This window comes from Amblyomma americanum, chromosome 9 (genome assembly GCF_052857255.1).
Source record: "Amblyomma americanum isolate KBUSLIRL-KWMA chromosome 9, ASM5285725v1, whole genome shotgun sequence".
In the NCBI taxonomy this organism is placed as follows: Eukaryota; Metazoa; Arthropoda; class Arachnida; order Ixodida; family Ixodidae; genus Amblyomma; species Amblyomma americanum.
The window spans coordinates 30763186-30776525 of NC_135505.1; the positions used below are offsets into that span (position 1 = coordinate 30763186).

General features: G+C 43.8%; 2 protein-coding genes across 4 annotated transcripts in view; one reads left to right on the forward strand and one right to left on the reverse strand.

Moving 5' to 3' along the window:
• Positions 1-1099, reverse strand: part of LOC144105335 (uncharacterized protein CG43867) — an 80135-nt gene extending 79036 nt beyond the window's left edge. For both annotated transcript variants that reach the window (XR_013308767.1, XM_077638471.1), the window contains exon 1: positions 888-1099. The gene's annotated coding sequence lies outside the window, so the exon portion shown is untranslated. The remainder of the gene's footprint in view (positions 1-887) is intronic.
• A 734-nt stretch (positions 1100-1833) lies between these two features.
• Positions 1834-13340, forward strand: part of LOC144105234 (uncharacterized) — a 55374-nt gene continuing 43867 nt past the window's right edge. The window contains exons 1-2 of one of the 2 annotated variants that reach the window (XM_077638382.1): positions 1834-2045; positions 10264-10359. The gene's annotated coding sequence lies outside the window, so the exon portion shown is untranslated. The remainder of the gene's footprint in view (positions 2046-10263; positions 10360-13340) is intronic. The other variant, XM_077638381.1, reaches the window with a different exon arrangement.

A 13340-nucleotide genomic window follows, 5' to 3' on the forward strand; every position in this document is an offset into this window, starting at 1 on the left:
CTTGTCTTGCAGAGAAGCAGCCTTCGGTGACCGTGACCGAGTTAATAATCCCCTTGTGTCGGACATCCCACGCTCCTCACCTCGTCTCGTGGTTCGGCGACTTTTTTCGTCGAGCAAAGATCGGCAGGCAGCGAAAGGCAGCAAACAAAGCACACCGTATTCACTCACGTTGGGTTTTTCCCAAACAGACGCACTGTTCGCATCAGCATCGGCGCCGAATCCATCGAATCATCGCATGCGCGATTAAAGAGCCGTGTGTGACGGCGAAAAACAAAACACCGGAAAAGAAAGAAATCAATACAAAAAAAGTAAGTGAAATGCATCAAACTGCACATGAACAGCTTCCACTAACCTGACGCCGACGATGCTTTGATGAACCGATCAACAATAAGAAAAAAAAAGTACGATATAACGGACCTTACTCCCCCTCCATCTTTCATGCCAGAGGAAGGCAGTCGGAAGATCAATTTGGCTGCGTGCGCGCCGTTAGTAGTAAACCTAGCGGAGTACTGCGAGGTTGTGCCTCGTTGATAAGACTAAGTGCTGTATTGTGATCACTAATTTCGACGGTTTTCAAACCAGAGTGAACTAAACAATGCGCATGCACTGTACGATGCATTTGACGTACGACAGCTGGGGTACAAAGTACAGGCGGAACCATAAGTTTTCTTCAATGCAGCAACGACTACTGCAAGCGCTAGTTTTTCGTCCGAAATGGCAAAAACACACGGACGCTTTCGGTACATAGACAACGTGCGGCCAGCTCGCGATCGCATATCAGCACAGATGCGCGTGGGAAAATCGGGTACTTTTCACTTCACCTATCGCACGCGCTAACGAGAGGTGCTGCACTGGTAATCCAACGATCGGTGCATGGGAGCACTTACCGTAGCCGTTCAAGACTGCCCATGGGCTCCGAGAGAAAGCAACGACAAAGAGTTGGAAGGTCACACACTGCAACAACGTTCATCACTAGCGGCGGACCCACAGTTAGGCTTAGCAGCACGTCGCTCTAGTTGCTCCGACATCGAAACCGTCGTCAGAATCGCGCTTCTGTTGTTGTTGACCGTCGAAATAGCATCAATTTTATTTCGACTGCAGACAGCTAAATAGCACAGACGCTTCTGTTGCCGTATTTTTTGGGTTAAGTATCTTATTTAGAAACTCTATGGTTCAAGCTGTGTACTACCAAAAAATTTACTGTGATTTACAGCAGAATGAGACCATGGAGCGTGCTTTCAAGGACACAGTCAGTCTGTGTGTTAGAGTAGTTACAAGAACAACTTCTAGTCTCAGGGCCTATACCTCCTTTTAATGATAACTTGGGCTCACCTTGGGCCCAAAAGCGCGCATGTGTTTTACGTGAACTGTTTATGAAGCTATACATGCCGTGAGAAATAGTTACGCGTAGAAAATAGTAAGCCTGCCTAAAGCCAAGTTCAAGAAGGGACATCAGCTGTAACAACTAGCCTTACGCGAAGGTACATAGCGCCCTCAGAGGAAAAAAAATTTGCAGGGATTTTGTCATTAAATTGTCACTCGATACTTCAACGACCTTCTGGTATACATAAAAAAAACCGAAAGGTGTGCCTCTAATGGACTGAAATTGCGCTATTGAACCTTCCTTCGTCCTTTACATAACTAAAACATAAATTTAACAGTTTGTTTTTAACCATATAGATGGCGCGACAAGTGCTGTGTTATAAACTTTGGGCATGTGAGTCGTCATGTTTTGAAGTTTTGTTGCAGTGGAGTTTTTTTACGAAGAGATTTAAAGACATCGTCCACGCTTTGTTGACGCATGCGCAGTACAGGTTGCGCGCTACCGCCACCGCTGCCGCCGCTTCACAACGTTCGCGCCGCTGCTGCCACCGCCAGCTTCGCGTCCCCGGGGGGTGTAGCCCGTCCGACGACGGCCATGCAGCGCGACGGAGAGCGCCGTGCAGAGCGGCGAGCCAGTGTGGTGCTGCGATTATTCGCCGAGCAGCTGCCACCGTTCGCCCCGCGCCTGCAGAGCAGCCCGCCGCACGCCCAGGCCGTCATCGGTGAGTGCATGGAACACGCCGGAGCTCAGCCGCCGTAGGTGCAGTCTCCGCGACACTCACAGGCCTCATCAGCTGTGCGGGAAAAGGGGCCGCGGCCGAGCAATGCCCTCACGCAGTGACAGGACACGGACGATTGCGGCTGCGGCCGGGTTGAACGGTCGCTGGCACTGCGGTTACCGCACCGGCTACCGCCTCGCAATGCAGCTCACATACGTTTCGCTGTGTATACCTCGATCTCCGCTCTCGCAAGCTGAATCGCACTTATTCTAGTAATGTGCGCGCCTGGTGATGTGCCAAAAAGTAGACGCTTTTGGACTCACATATTTGTTTCCCCCCGCGGCCGTCTGAGCATGCGGCAGAACTGTTGTTGCGCCTTGTTGGTGAAAGCCTCTAGTTGGAGCGCGAAACCAGTTAGCACACGAAGTGTGGCTGCGCGCAGTGCTTGACGCGCCCTTTAATTGATTTGAACTTCGCCGGACCTTGAAGGCCGCCGCATACCATGCAGGCAGGCTGTGCCCGTGCTAGCTGCTGCCGCCGCCGACATGCTTGGGCCGTGTCCCGGTCATCGGCGTAATAAGATCAAAGGGAGAGCTAGATCGTGCGTTCACGAATTCCTACAGGGTTTTTGGTGTGCAGGCTAGCCTATTGTTCGGCAGTTCTTCGTCGTTCTTTTTCACATTTTTTTTCTTTTTTTCTGTGCTCGCTGGAATGTGCGCGAACACGGCCATTCCCATGAACCGCTTTGCCTGCTGCGCATGGTTTATTTGTATCGCATATATTCTGCCGCGGTATATGAAATAAAGTAAACGTACGATTGAGAAGAATTAACAGCATTACAGCTTACACCAGCATATAGTAGTGAAATATGCAGTGATTATTCTTTGCTTTCTATTCCGCAAGAGCCTTTTCCTATATATGATTGGCTATATTGATCGATCAGGCTATATATATATATATATTCGGGTGGTAAAATGGTGTTAATATGCGCGACGCTTTTCAGCTATCGAACTGTATCAATTGCTCATTCTCCACATACAATAAACTTCGACGGAGTACCACGATGTCAAGCGCGCGTCTTGTCTGTGACAGATGTCTGTTACGCCATACCACACATATGTTGATATATATATATATATATATATATATATATATATATATATATATATATATATGCCGAAACGTCGTGAATTAAATCCTGTTATGTTTCTTCAATTTTTGGTGATTTTATATTATATTGACCAAATCAGCTGCCAGAAATCACTTTTGATATATATATATATATATATATATATATATATATATATATATATATATATATATATATATATATATATATATATATATATATATAGAGAGAGAGAGAGAGAGAGATAATTCAGGGAAAAAGACTTCTTGGCACGGTCATTAGTAGTGAATAAACAGAGACCAACGTTTGAAAACAATATATATATATATATATATATATATATATATATATATATATATATATATATATATATATATATATATATATATATATATTAATATATATATATATATATATATATGTGCAGTGCAGATTTGTACGATATACTAACGCGCTAACCTCATTGTTGGAAGCACCGCGGTGTCTTTCCCGCTAATTGTGCAACATTTAAGAAATCGCAGCGCGCTCCTCCGCGGCCTGTATACGTAAGAGCTGTTTATTATAAATGTGTATACCTCTCAGGAATGCCTCGCACGCGTGCGTCAGCTGTCTCAGGGGTGTCGGATTCCTTGCGGAGGTGAGCATGTGCACTGCCTCAGAAAAAAGCACAGCCGCGCATGCCCTTGAGGTGTCGCGCGCTTCCACAAAGCGAAACCAACACGCGTGCTCCTAAGCTGCTATCGGGTTTGGATGAAAGTAAATAACAAAAGAACAGCGAAATGCGCGCGAACAGGCCTGCCGATTGTATATGCTACATACATCCGTGGCCGCGTCTGGCGGTGAGCCAAGCGGCGCAAATGCTAGCCAGCAGACCGGCCCGCTCACACGTACGAGCGTTGATGTGATGCTGCTCCGTTTCGCAACTGCTCGCTGTTGCCGAGACGCGATCCCTCGGTCGCTGAGGAAAGGAATGGGCTTCTTCTTAGCTAAGCAGCGCCGGGCGATGCGGAGTAGAAGTCTCGGACGTGCAGGATCGAAGCTTGCGCGACGCGTAAACAGGATTCCGGGAACGCCGCATGGTGCGCGCGCCTGGAAAACCGCCCCCTCGGGGCTTCCGCGCGCGCCAGGTACGGTGAGCTCGGAGGCGGCAGCGTGACGATGTCTGCCGCGATCATTTGTCGCGATATATGTTTATATATTGCGGCCGCGCGAGACGCACATGACCGGCCGCTGAGTGATCGCGCCGCGCAGTTCATATATGGGTTCTCACTTGGGCTTCTCTTTCGCGCTATCAGCTGGGCCTTCGTTGTAAACACAGCAGCGACGGTGGACGTCTTCGGGGAAGTCGGCAGGGAGTCGTGGCGGGTTTTCCCGCTTCATTTCTATGGCAGTACATATATAGACGTGTACGTGCGTCGATTATATTCGGAATTGCAAGAAAATAAAATGGGTTGCTGAGTGAACAGAAAAGTTTGTACGGTGCCAATACAAGGAAGTAGTCGGAATTCCAGGCTTTTTGCCAGGGCTAGAGGTGAGGTTCAAGTTGACATTTGCAGTCAGGTGAGCAGGGTAGACTCAGAAATGAAGGGGGCGCTTAAGCATAACTTAATTATAAGGTCTTGTTACCCAAGACAAAAGTAAGAGGAAAACAGCTACGAGGAATCGTAGCCAAGAGGCATGTGAGAACTGCAGTAGAGCAGGCTTCGGGGATACGCTATTCATAGAGAGTACTTGACCGTGCACTCTGCTGTTTTTACTGAGAAGAGTTTTTGGAGAAATTGGTTTCCCAGATGCAGCCTTGCATGCATGCTTGGTAGGTGCAAAACATGCGCTTAGCAACAGCACACCTGCCCCTTTTGTCACTTAACTGCGGCGAGAGAGCAGCTGTCCTGAATTCCAGCAGAAATTCAACAGAGTACACCTGATGACTCAACTGCTGGTGCTGTATGGGTATTCATGTGTATCTGACCCAGCAACTGCATTGCTGGATGCTCAGTGGAAGATCCATTGGTGAAGTTTTGTATGAGTTTTTGCCTGCCCACTTCAGTGTCCAAGAATGTGTACAAGGACATGCACAGTTTAGAGATGTTATGAATAGATTTTCAGCTATTTTCATTTAAATGCCTGTGTACGAAATCATTCTCTGTGTGTGTCAAATGTCTGGTTCGATAGCTTCTGCTATACAATACCAATATCACTAGTTAGTTTAGCTTCATGGCTGAAACAAACCAGTGCTCTCATAATGGAGGGGGTGAACACAAAGCTCTTAACGTCGCAACTTAATTTGTGCATCGTTGGCATGTCTTTCCTGTCCTGTTAAAAATTCAATGGTTCTAATACATTCTTTTGTGCAGTTTAGAAGGATTCCTTGGCTGCAGTTTATTTTTTACTCAAATTTATTAGTTTACTTGGAGTTTATTCTTGTTTGCCTGAATCTATTGCCCACATGTGTTTACACTTTTCAGTTGCTTACAGTTCAACATTTTGTATTCTGGAGTAAGTTTCAGATAATTTGTGCAGGAGCACGACGTGGTTCTCATGGTTGCAAAACCTCTATTTCTTGGGTGATCTGAAATTTAAGCCACTTTACCCAGCATAATACCAACAGCATTTTTTTTTATTAATGACAGGAAGAGGACTGGACTGGTTTACAAGCTTTGTGAGCTGTTGAATGGTTAAGGTCTTGCATGTTCTTTATAGGTTCATTATCCATCCTTTGTTTATTTTCATTCCTTATCTGGCCTTCATCTGTGTATTTTTATTCTTTATCTGGTCACTATCTGTTTATCTCCTGTTTATGGTTGTCTACTAACGTTGGAGTTCTGCAAGGTTTCCTTCTTGGCCCTCTTCTATATTTATTATATATCAGTGACCTCCCTAGGTGTCTTTATAATTCCAACTGTTTTCTTTATGCTGACGACACTACAATCCTAACCTCAGATTCATATATAAATAAAGTGGTCGATAAACTTAACATTGACGCACAGAATGTATTCGATTGGTGCAGATATAATTTGCTGTTCATTAATGCATCCAAATCTAGCTTTATAGTTTTTAGGTCACCTCATAAAATTCTTTGCGAAAACCCGTCTGTTAGCATAGGCTCAAACTCAATCCTTTCAGCTGATCACGTATCCTTTCTAGGCGTAGTACTGGACAAACATCTTAAATTTCAGACCCACATCTCATCCATTTCCCGATAAATTTCGTATGGTATTAGAGTACTAATTAAAGTTTGCTCGTATTTCCATGTTCCCATTCTCATTTCCCTCTATTACTCGTTCATTCACTCCCATATTCAGTATTGCATTCCATCTTAGGGAAACACATATCATTCGCATTTATCTTCTCTGCAAACTATCCAAAATGAAGCAATTCGAATTATCACTTATAGTCACTACTCTGCAAATGCCCCTCGTCTGCTCCTATCATACAATATTTTATCGGTGCCCAAAATAATCGACTACAAATTATGTACCCTTATGTATAAATTTGTTAGAAATCTACTTCCTTTTTCGTTAACTAGCAGTGACCAAAAGCCGCGCCGCAACGACACGCGTTTTGCTAATAAGAGTAACTTTCTACTCCCTAAACCTAACATTCATTATGGAAAGCAAACAGTTCGTTTCACTGCCACTACAATATGTAACTCATTACCAGTTAGCATTAAGCAATCATGAAATATCTGTGCCTTTAAATCTGCTCTCCGTCAGTTTTTACAATCCCCCTAATAGTATTTTAAATAATAGTCATGTTTATTTTTGCCACAGAATACAGAGGAGCGAAAATAGGTGGCTGGAGAAAAAGCTGCTCTTTCGGCAGCTTGACGGCGCTCCAGCCACCTTTACATCAGGAGCAATGGCGAGGCATACAGTGCACATCTGAAACACCATTGTTGTTTTTTTTTGCTTTTTTTTTCAAAGGCCCATCTTGCAGTACAACTGCACTTGCAAAACGAAATGAAAAACGAAAATAAAGGATTCATTTTTATACATGTGCACAACACAGAGATGATGAAATAACACTGAAAGACTGAGACAGAAGGGAAAAACGGACATGAAAGGCAACATCAACATGGTTCACCCGTCCACAGTCTCTGACTGTGGGACCTCCTTCTGTATTCCAGTGTTTTTCTAATCTTGTACCATAAATATGCAATAAACGAATCTTTAACCTTGTTCACCACCTGCTTATCACCTGTTCTGCCTATCAGTTTGCTAGCAGATGTGTGTGTACTATAGAAACTGCATGCAGTTCAAAGTGATTGACGTCGCATCATCTTTAATGCAATATGTGAAGTCTTTGAAATATAGCTTTAGACGAAGCTTTAAAAACTTGTTCATGTTATGAGTGTGCTAGTGTTGGCTCTCCCAGATCTTGTACAGCAGAGTAATTGGCGATTAACTAATAGACCTTTTTTAAAAATGTTCGCTTCATGAGAGCTTCAAGCCCTGCTAACAAAGAGCCAATTAACGCAGGAAATATGAATACCATCGTGTAGTTCGCGGTGCAGAAGATCTTGGTGTAGTTTTCGTGGAGACACCACATGCATAGCTTCAAAGCACTGGCAAGCATGTTCAGTGTTTTGTTCTAATCTGACTGTTGGCCAGTGATGCCTGTTTGCTAAAAAATATGCAGTGTGAAAAAGGAGTCTTGAATAAATTTTAAAAGGTTCTTTTGCAACGAAATGTAGAGGCGCATGAAAAGTTTAACAACCCTGTAGTGCTTTTTCTGAGAAACTCCCAAACACATTGTTCTCATATAGTGGTTTAAGATGTTTCTAGAATTGCTTCATGTTTTTGAACAAAGCGGGGAAAAGGGGAATTTTTTTTTTAAATCGGAGAGCATGCTGAAATTGTTCTGATGATAATGACAGTGAACTTGCCGTCTTCGATTGTTCTGCATTTGAAAGCTATTATTTACCGACTGTTCATATGGTGAAGCCATTTTGGCACAATGGCAGTTCTCTGCACTCTGGGACACTTTCTTTGGGGCTCAAAAAAAAAAAGAAAAGTGCAGGTACGTTGCTATAAATTTGTGTTCTTTAGGTTTTTATTACAATGCTCGACATATTTCTCATTCAAGCTTTCCATGTAGCTCCACTGGCTTGAAAGGTGTTGCGATAGAACTGATGAATTATGGAAATATTAAACTGAAAATACTCCACCTTGTTCATTCTGACCAGCTGCAGTACTGTTCTAATTTTATTCTTTCAAGATGTACAGGTTTTTTTGATTCCTTTGGCTGATGTATAATACAACATGCTCAAAAACAATGATAGGTATTCAAATAGGCAAATATAAATGGTAGTTTTTTAGAGCGTTAAGCTCTACTTCTTGCATTTCGTGTCTCAGCATTATGTGTTATGATGCAAATCAACCCAGTGGTTGCCTTGGTAACCGAGATGGTTACATAAAGGAACAAAATAACAGGCGGCAGCGTGATGCCCGAGCACCACAACTCGAAACTAAACTATGATATCAACCCAGTATATATATACCTGCCTGGCACTTAGTCCTGCCTGGGCCACTTAGTCCCGACATTCGTGTAAAATTTGTGGACCAACCGTTTGCAGCAGAATGTCTCGGATGGTGGCATATGATTCAGAGTTTCAGAAGCATAAACTTACTGGTCAAGTTAGAGCCTAGCTCGCGGCAGGGATTTTGAACTGGCGATCCCTATTTACCCCCAATTCCACGTCATTACAAATATTCATATGAACATTGCTGGTCAGCTGTGTCGGGGTGGTGGCATACGATTTCGTGTTCGGGGCAGCATAAACTTGCTAGTTAAGTTAGAGTCTAGCTCACGGCAGGGACTTGAACCGGCGACCTATGTTAGGTGTGTGAACGCTTGATATTCAATCACTGGCTTAGCGTCGGCTCATTTTTTCAGCCATTTGGAGAAAGAATCGGCTTGTGTTTTCACACCACAAATGAGGAATGTCAAGTGGTGACAACACAGAGATCTTTGAGCTGGAGATTTATTCAAATTGCCAGAAAGTTCTATGCAGAAAAGCAGTTAAAAACCAAGTGAATAGGCAAGAGCAGAACTCACAATTAACACAGGCTAGACATGCACTAAAATAACTGATAACAAGTCCTGAAAGAAATCCGGAGCATTTTTTGATAATGCAATAAAGGCTTAGTAGCTAACACCTATACATTATCAGTGGGCTTTACAGTCTGGAAAGCCTAGATGCATTTGTTCGTAGGCTTTGTTTTGCATTTTTCTTAAAGGAGTATTGTCACCTAACTTTTGGGTGTGTGTTTTAATTGTAATGGTGCATAAGGCATTATTATACACGGATTACCATGTGGTATTCGCCTACGACCACTAAATAATTTATATTCAAATTTTTCTGTCATGCTGTTTCGGTTTCAGTTTCAACAGCCGAACGACTGCTGTGACGTCAAAGTGTGGTTATAGTCACGTGAAGCATGGAAAAACGTCGATATAATCGCTGTCTCATCGTTTCAATTCATTACTGTACTCAAGCCAGCCTTCCTCGAGAGCCGGAATGACAACGAATGTAGAAGCAGAATAGATAACTGCTGCGTTTATTTATTCAGCTATTTATTTTGAGAGAGTGGCGTACTGTTGCCAGCGTTCCGTGGCAGCATCCAGCTGTAGCCTGGCGCAGGCCAGTTTTCAAGACATGGTCATTCATCCCTTTTGCACTGCCAACCCAAAAAACTTATGTGCATGCTGTATAAAAAATGTGGTAACATCCACCTTCTTCATTTTAATGTTGCCAGCTATGAGCTGTCCACAGGAACATTGCTATGTGCAGATATTGTTCGTGAGATTTTTTTGAGCCAAAAAAAAGGAATACTATCTCTCCAAAGGGGATTGGCGGGCTTCCAGCTGAAGGGAAAGTGGGTATGGTGCAGTTAAAGTACGACACAGCTTCATAAACCAGCAGTCGTAGAATGTAGACCCAGAAGCTGGTTGTGAATAAAGCTGCGATTCACACCAACAATTTGAGCAGTACGCGCGAAGTGGGAAGGCCACGACACTGAGTCAGGCTACCTGTCGTGCTGCATACCGGTTGCATAACTTCTCCCGTTTCTTCTTCCGCAATCTGTCAAGGGCTGGCAAGGCTCCAGCTTGTGTCTGGCTCTTCACTGTCATCCTGGCATGCCATCAAGCATGCCTGACTACACTTCAGTCGGATCCTGGCTGACGGTGATCTTTTTTATTTTTATTTTTGCATTTCAACCCCCCACCCTGTCATCACTAGCATCACACTTTTTGCTGGCACTTAGGCATGCCTAGATATTGCTTACAATTGGTGCTCAATCAAGATTCTTCTGCAAATCCTCTTACCTCATTTTCAATGGCACACTCAAAGCAGAAACGGTGCGCTGCCTGGCAGTGAGAGAGACAGCGTGTAAAACCTTGGGTGGGGCATACCACGAACAGCATGACACTATTTTGGGTCGGACATACCTGCGCCTACAGGTATGTCCGACCCAAGCTGTGTTTACAGGTTCCCTCCTTAATTGTGGCACTGGAATGCAGCTCAGGCACGTTTGCTACAACTGGCTGCCATTGCTGTGACGGGGATTTGTTGCAACTTAATTATGGCAGGAGCATACGCTTTGTTTTTTTGGCAGTATTTTGCCAGTGCCAAAAGCATTCCTTCACAATTTGTTCTGCCACTTATTTGACTCGTACCGAGCAGGTAACATGGCATGAAAGCAGGATTTCAGGATGAGGCTGTGCCCTTCCCCTTCCCTTTTTTTTTATGCCGATGTTTTTAGAGGTTCGCACAGGACTCATTTCCGCTTGCATGACTGCAAGTATGCGCTTTCCGTTTAATGAGAGTTCCCCCCAGGGACATCTGCTTCGTTTTTATCCATTTGTCAGGAATTAGCTGGAATCATGTCAGGAATCATGCAGCTGCAATTGCTTTGCCAGCTGGTGATGTTGAATTTGTGCTAGAGTATTACAAATTTTTGTTTTGACTCAGGAAATGAGACAGCCATGCTAGGATTAGGAATGCTTGGACTGAATCCTGGGCAAAGGCAGACTTGTGTGACGTTTTCAGAACAGTGTGTATATATTGTTTTCTTCATGATTTATATTGACTTTTGAGGTTGATACCAATTATTTTCTACAGGCTCTTACATCTGGCGGTTAGTTTTAAATAATCTGCCATACTTGTCAGCACCATTAGCCCGATAACATTTACACTAGGAGTCATGTATGAAGAAAAAGGAACGCCGACTGTGACTGCGACTACTGCTATATCGGCGAGAGCGGGAATTTCGAAAGGCGATTGAGGGACCGCAAGAACGACGTCAGGAACAAAAAGATTGCATCTAATGCACTTGCGGAACACGTGGAAGCCGCGACGCACAATATAGCTTGGGAAGAAGCATCAGTCATCGCAAGAGAAAAGAATTGGCTGTCACGTCGATATCTGGAATCCCTGATAATGCAAACTACAGACAAAACCCTTAACCACAACGCAGGCAATCTCCCGCCTCTGTACGCAAAATGCTTGGGGCAATTACTGCGACGTACTTAAGCTTTGTGCTTTGGGCTTTCCGCCCAGTGATCAAGGCTTCCGTATGGAAGCCGAAACGTCTTCATTTTAAACAACAACCTTTTGGTCGGCGTTCCCTTTTCTTCATACATGAATCTTATACCCGACCAGACGAGTTTTCGTCAGAGTTTAGATTTCATTACACTAGGAGTGTGCGTATGGTCAAGAGGCCATGCGGCATGTCTTATTCTTACTCGGTGCCAGTTGTTTCTTCTCTCTATTGGCCTGGCTCTAGCCGTGTATCAGGCCTGTTCATTTTTGGGTTGAGCTTCAAGTTTTAGCTGGTGCAGTTTTAATGATAGAAAAGTGAGCTCTATGGCAAAATTTAGTCTGTCCATTTTCACAACCTTTACAGCCACATTAAGAAATGATTGGTGTCAAACCAGTGACTGGCAAACCAAGAACCTGATGTGTAGTAGATGCAGGGTTTCCAGGCTTCTTGGTCTCATAAAACCTTCTGGCTTTCAAAAAGTGACAATTTTGTCGCCTTGCTTTCTTGATACAAGTAGCTTAAGCATGCTGATGCGTAATATGGCTGCCACGGTGGCTCAGCGGTTATGACACTCGGCTGCTGACCCGAAAGTTGCGGTTTCGATCCCAGCCACGGTGGTCGAATTTCAATGAAGGAAAAATACTAGAGATCCGTGTACTGTGCGATGTCAGTGCACGTTAAAGAACCCCGGGTCGTTGAAATTTCCGGATCCCTTCACTGTGGTGTCCCTTATAGCCTGAGTCGCTTTGGGACGTTAAACCCCATAAACTGAACTGTTGATGCATAGTTCCCTGCAGTCATTGCACTCAGTCGCATGATAGCGCATTGTCTATCTCACGGAATTAAACGTCATACTATCCTTACTGAGCCTCACCAACAACCAGTCAGCCTCAGTGAGCCAAACGACAGTGGTTGCCCTCTATAAAAAGAGTGAAGATGTGTAGTCCTGGGGTGGTAAAAGAATTTACCATGGGAAAATCGATGATGACCACATGCTGTGATTAGCACACCTGTAGAACCCCAGAAACTGTCTAAGGAAACCTCAGGTTTCATAGAATGCAATTTAGGTGCCATTGTTTTTCTGTGAGGTGTCAACAAAAACAGGGTGGGAGTTTTTATCGCTCATCTACTAATGATATTTATTACCATTAATCCTTTGTAGAGCACCGGGACACCTGTGTCCCACTTGTTTCAAGTTCCAGCAAACTGAAAACAGTGCACCTGCATAACATACTTTTGCATGCTGAATACTACTGAACTTTCAGGCCATTCAGCATGTTTTTACCTTTTGCTTATAGGTCTCCTTCTTGTTCTGTGTGCTTTTACACGTGGGGGTGTATGGTTTGACAAGGTCCAGTTTGGTGACAGAAATAATTGTTAATAATTGAGGTTTTAGCCTCATGATACTACTTGAAGCAGTTTTCAACTCTAATGCAAGTTTTCTTATACGTCCAAAAGACTGCATGCAATGTGGATATATATCACATTTGACGTCTTTTTATGAAGTCATTGTTAAAACTGTGTACCATTTTTTTTCTTCTACAAAACCAGTGGTCAAAACCGCTTGAAAATGATGCCATTCAATTCCTAGAGTTATTCCAAGTGCAATATTACCATTTGTAT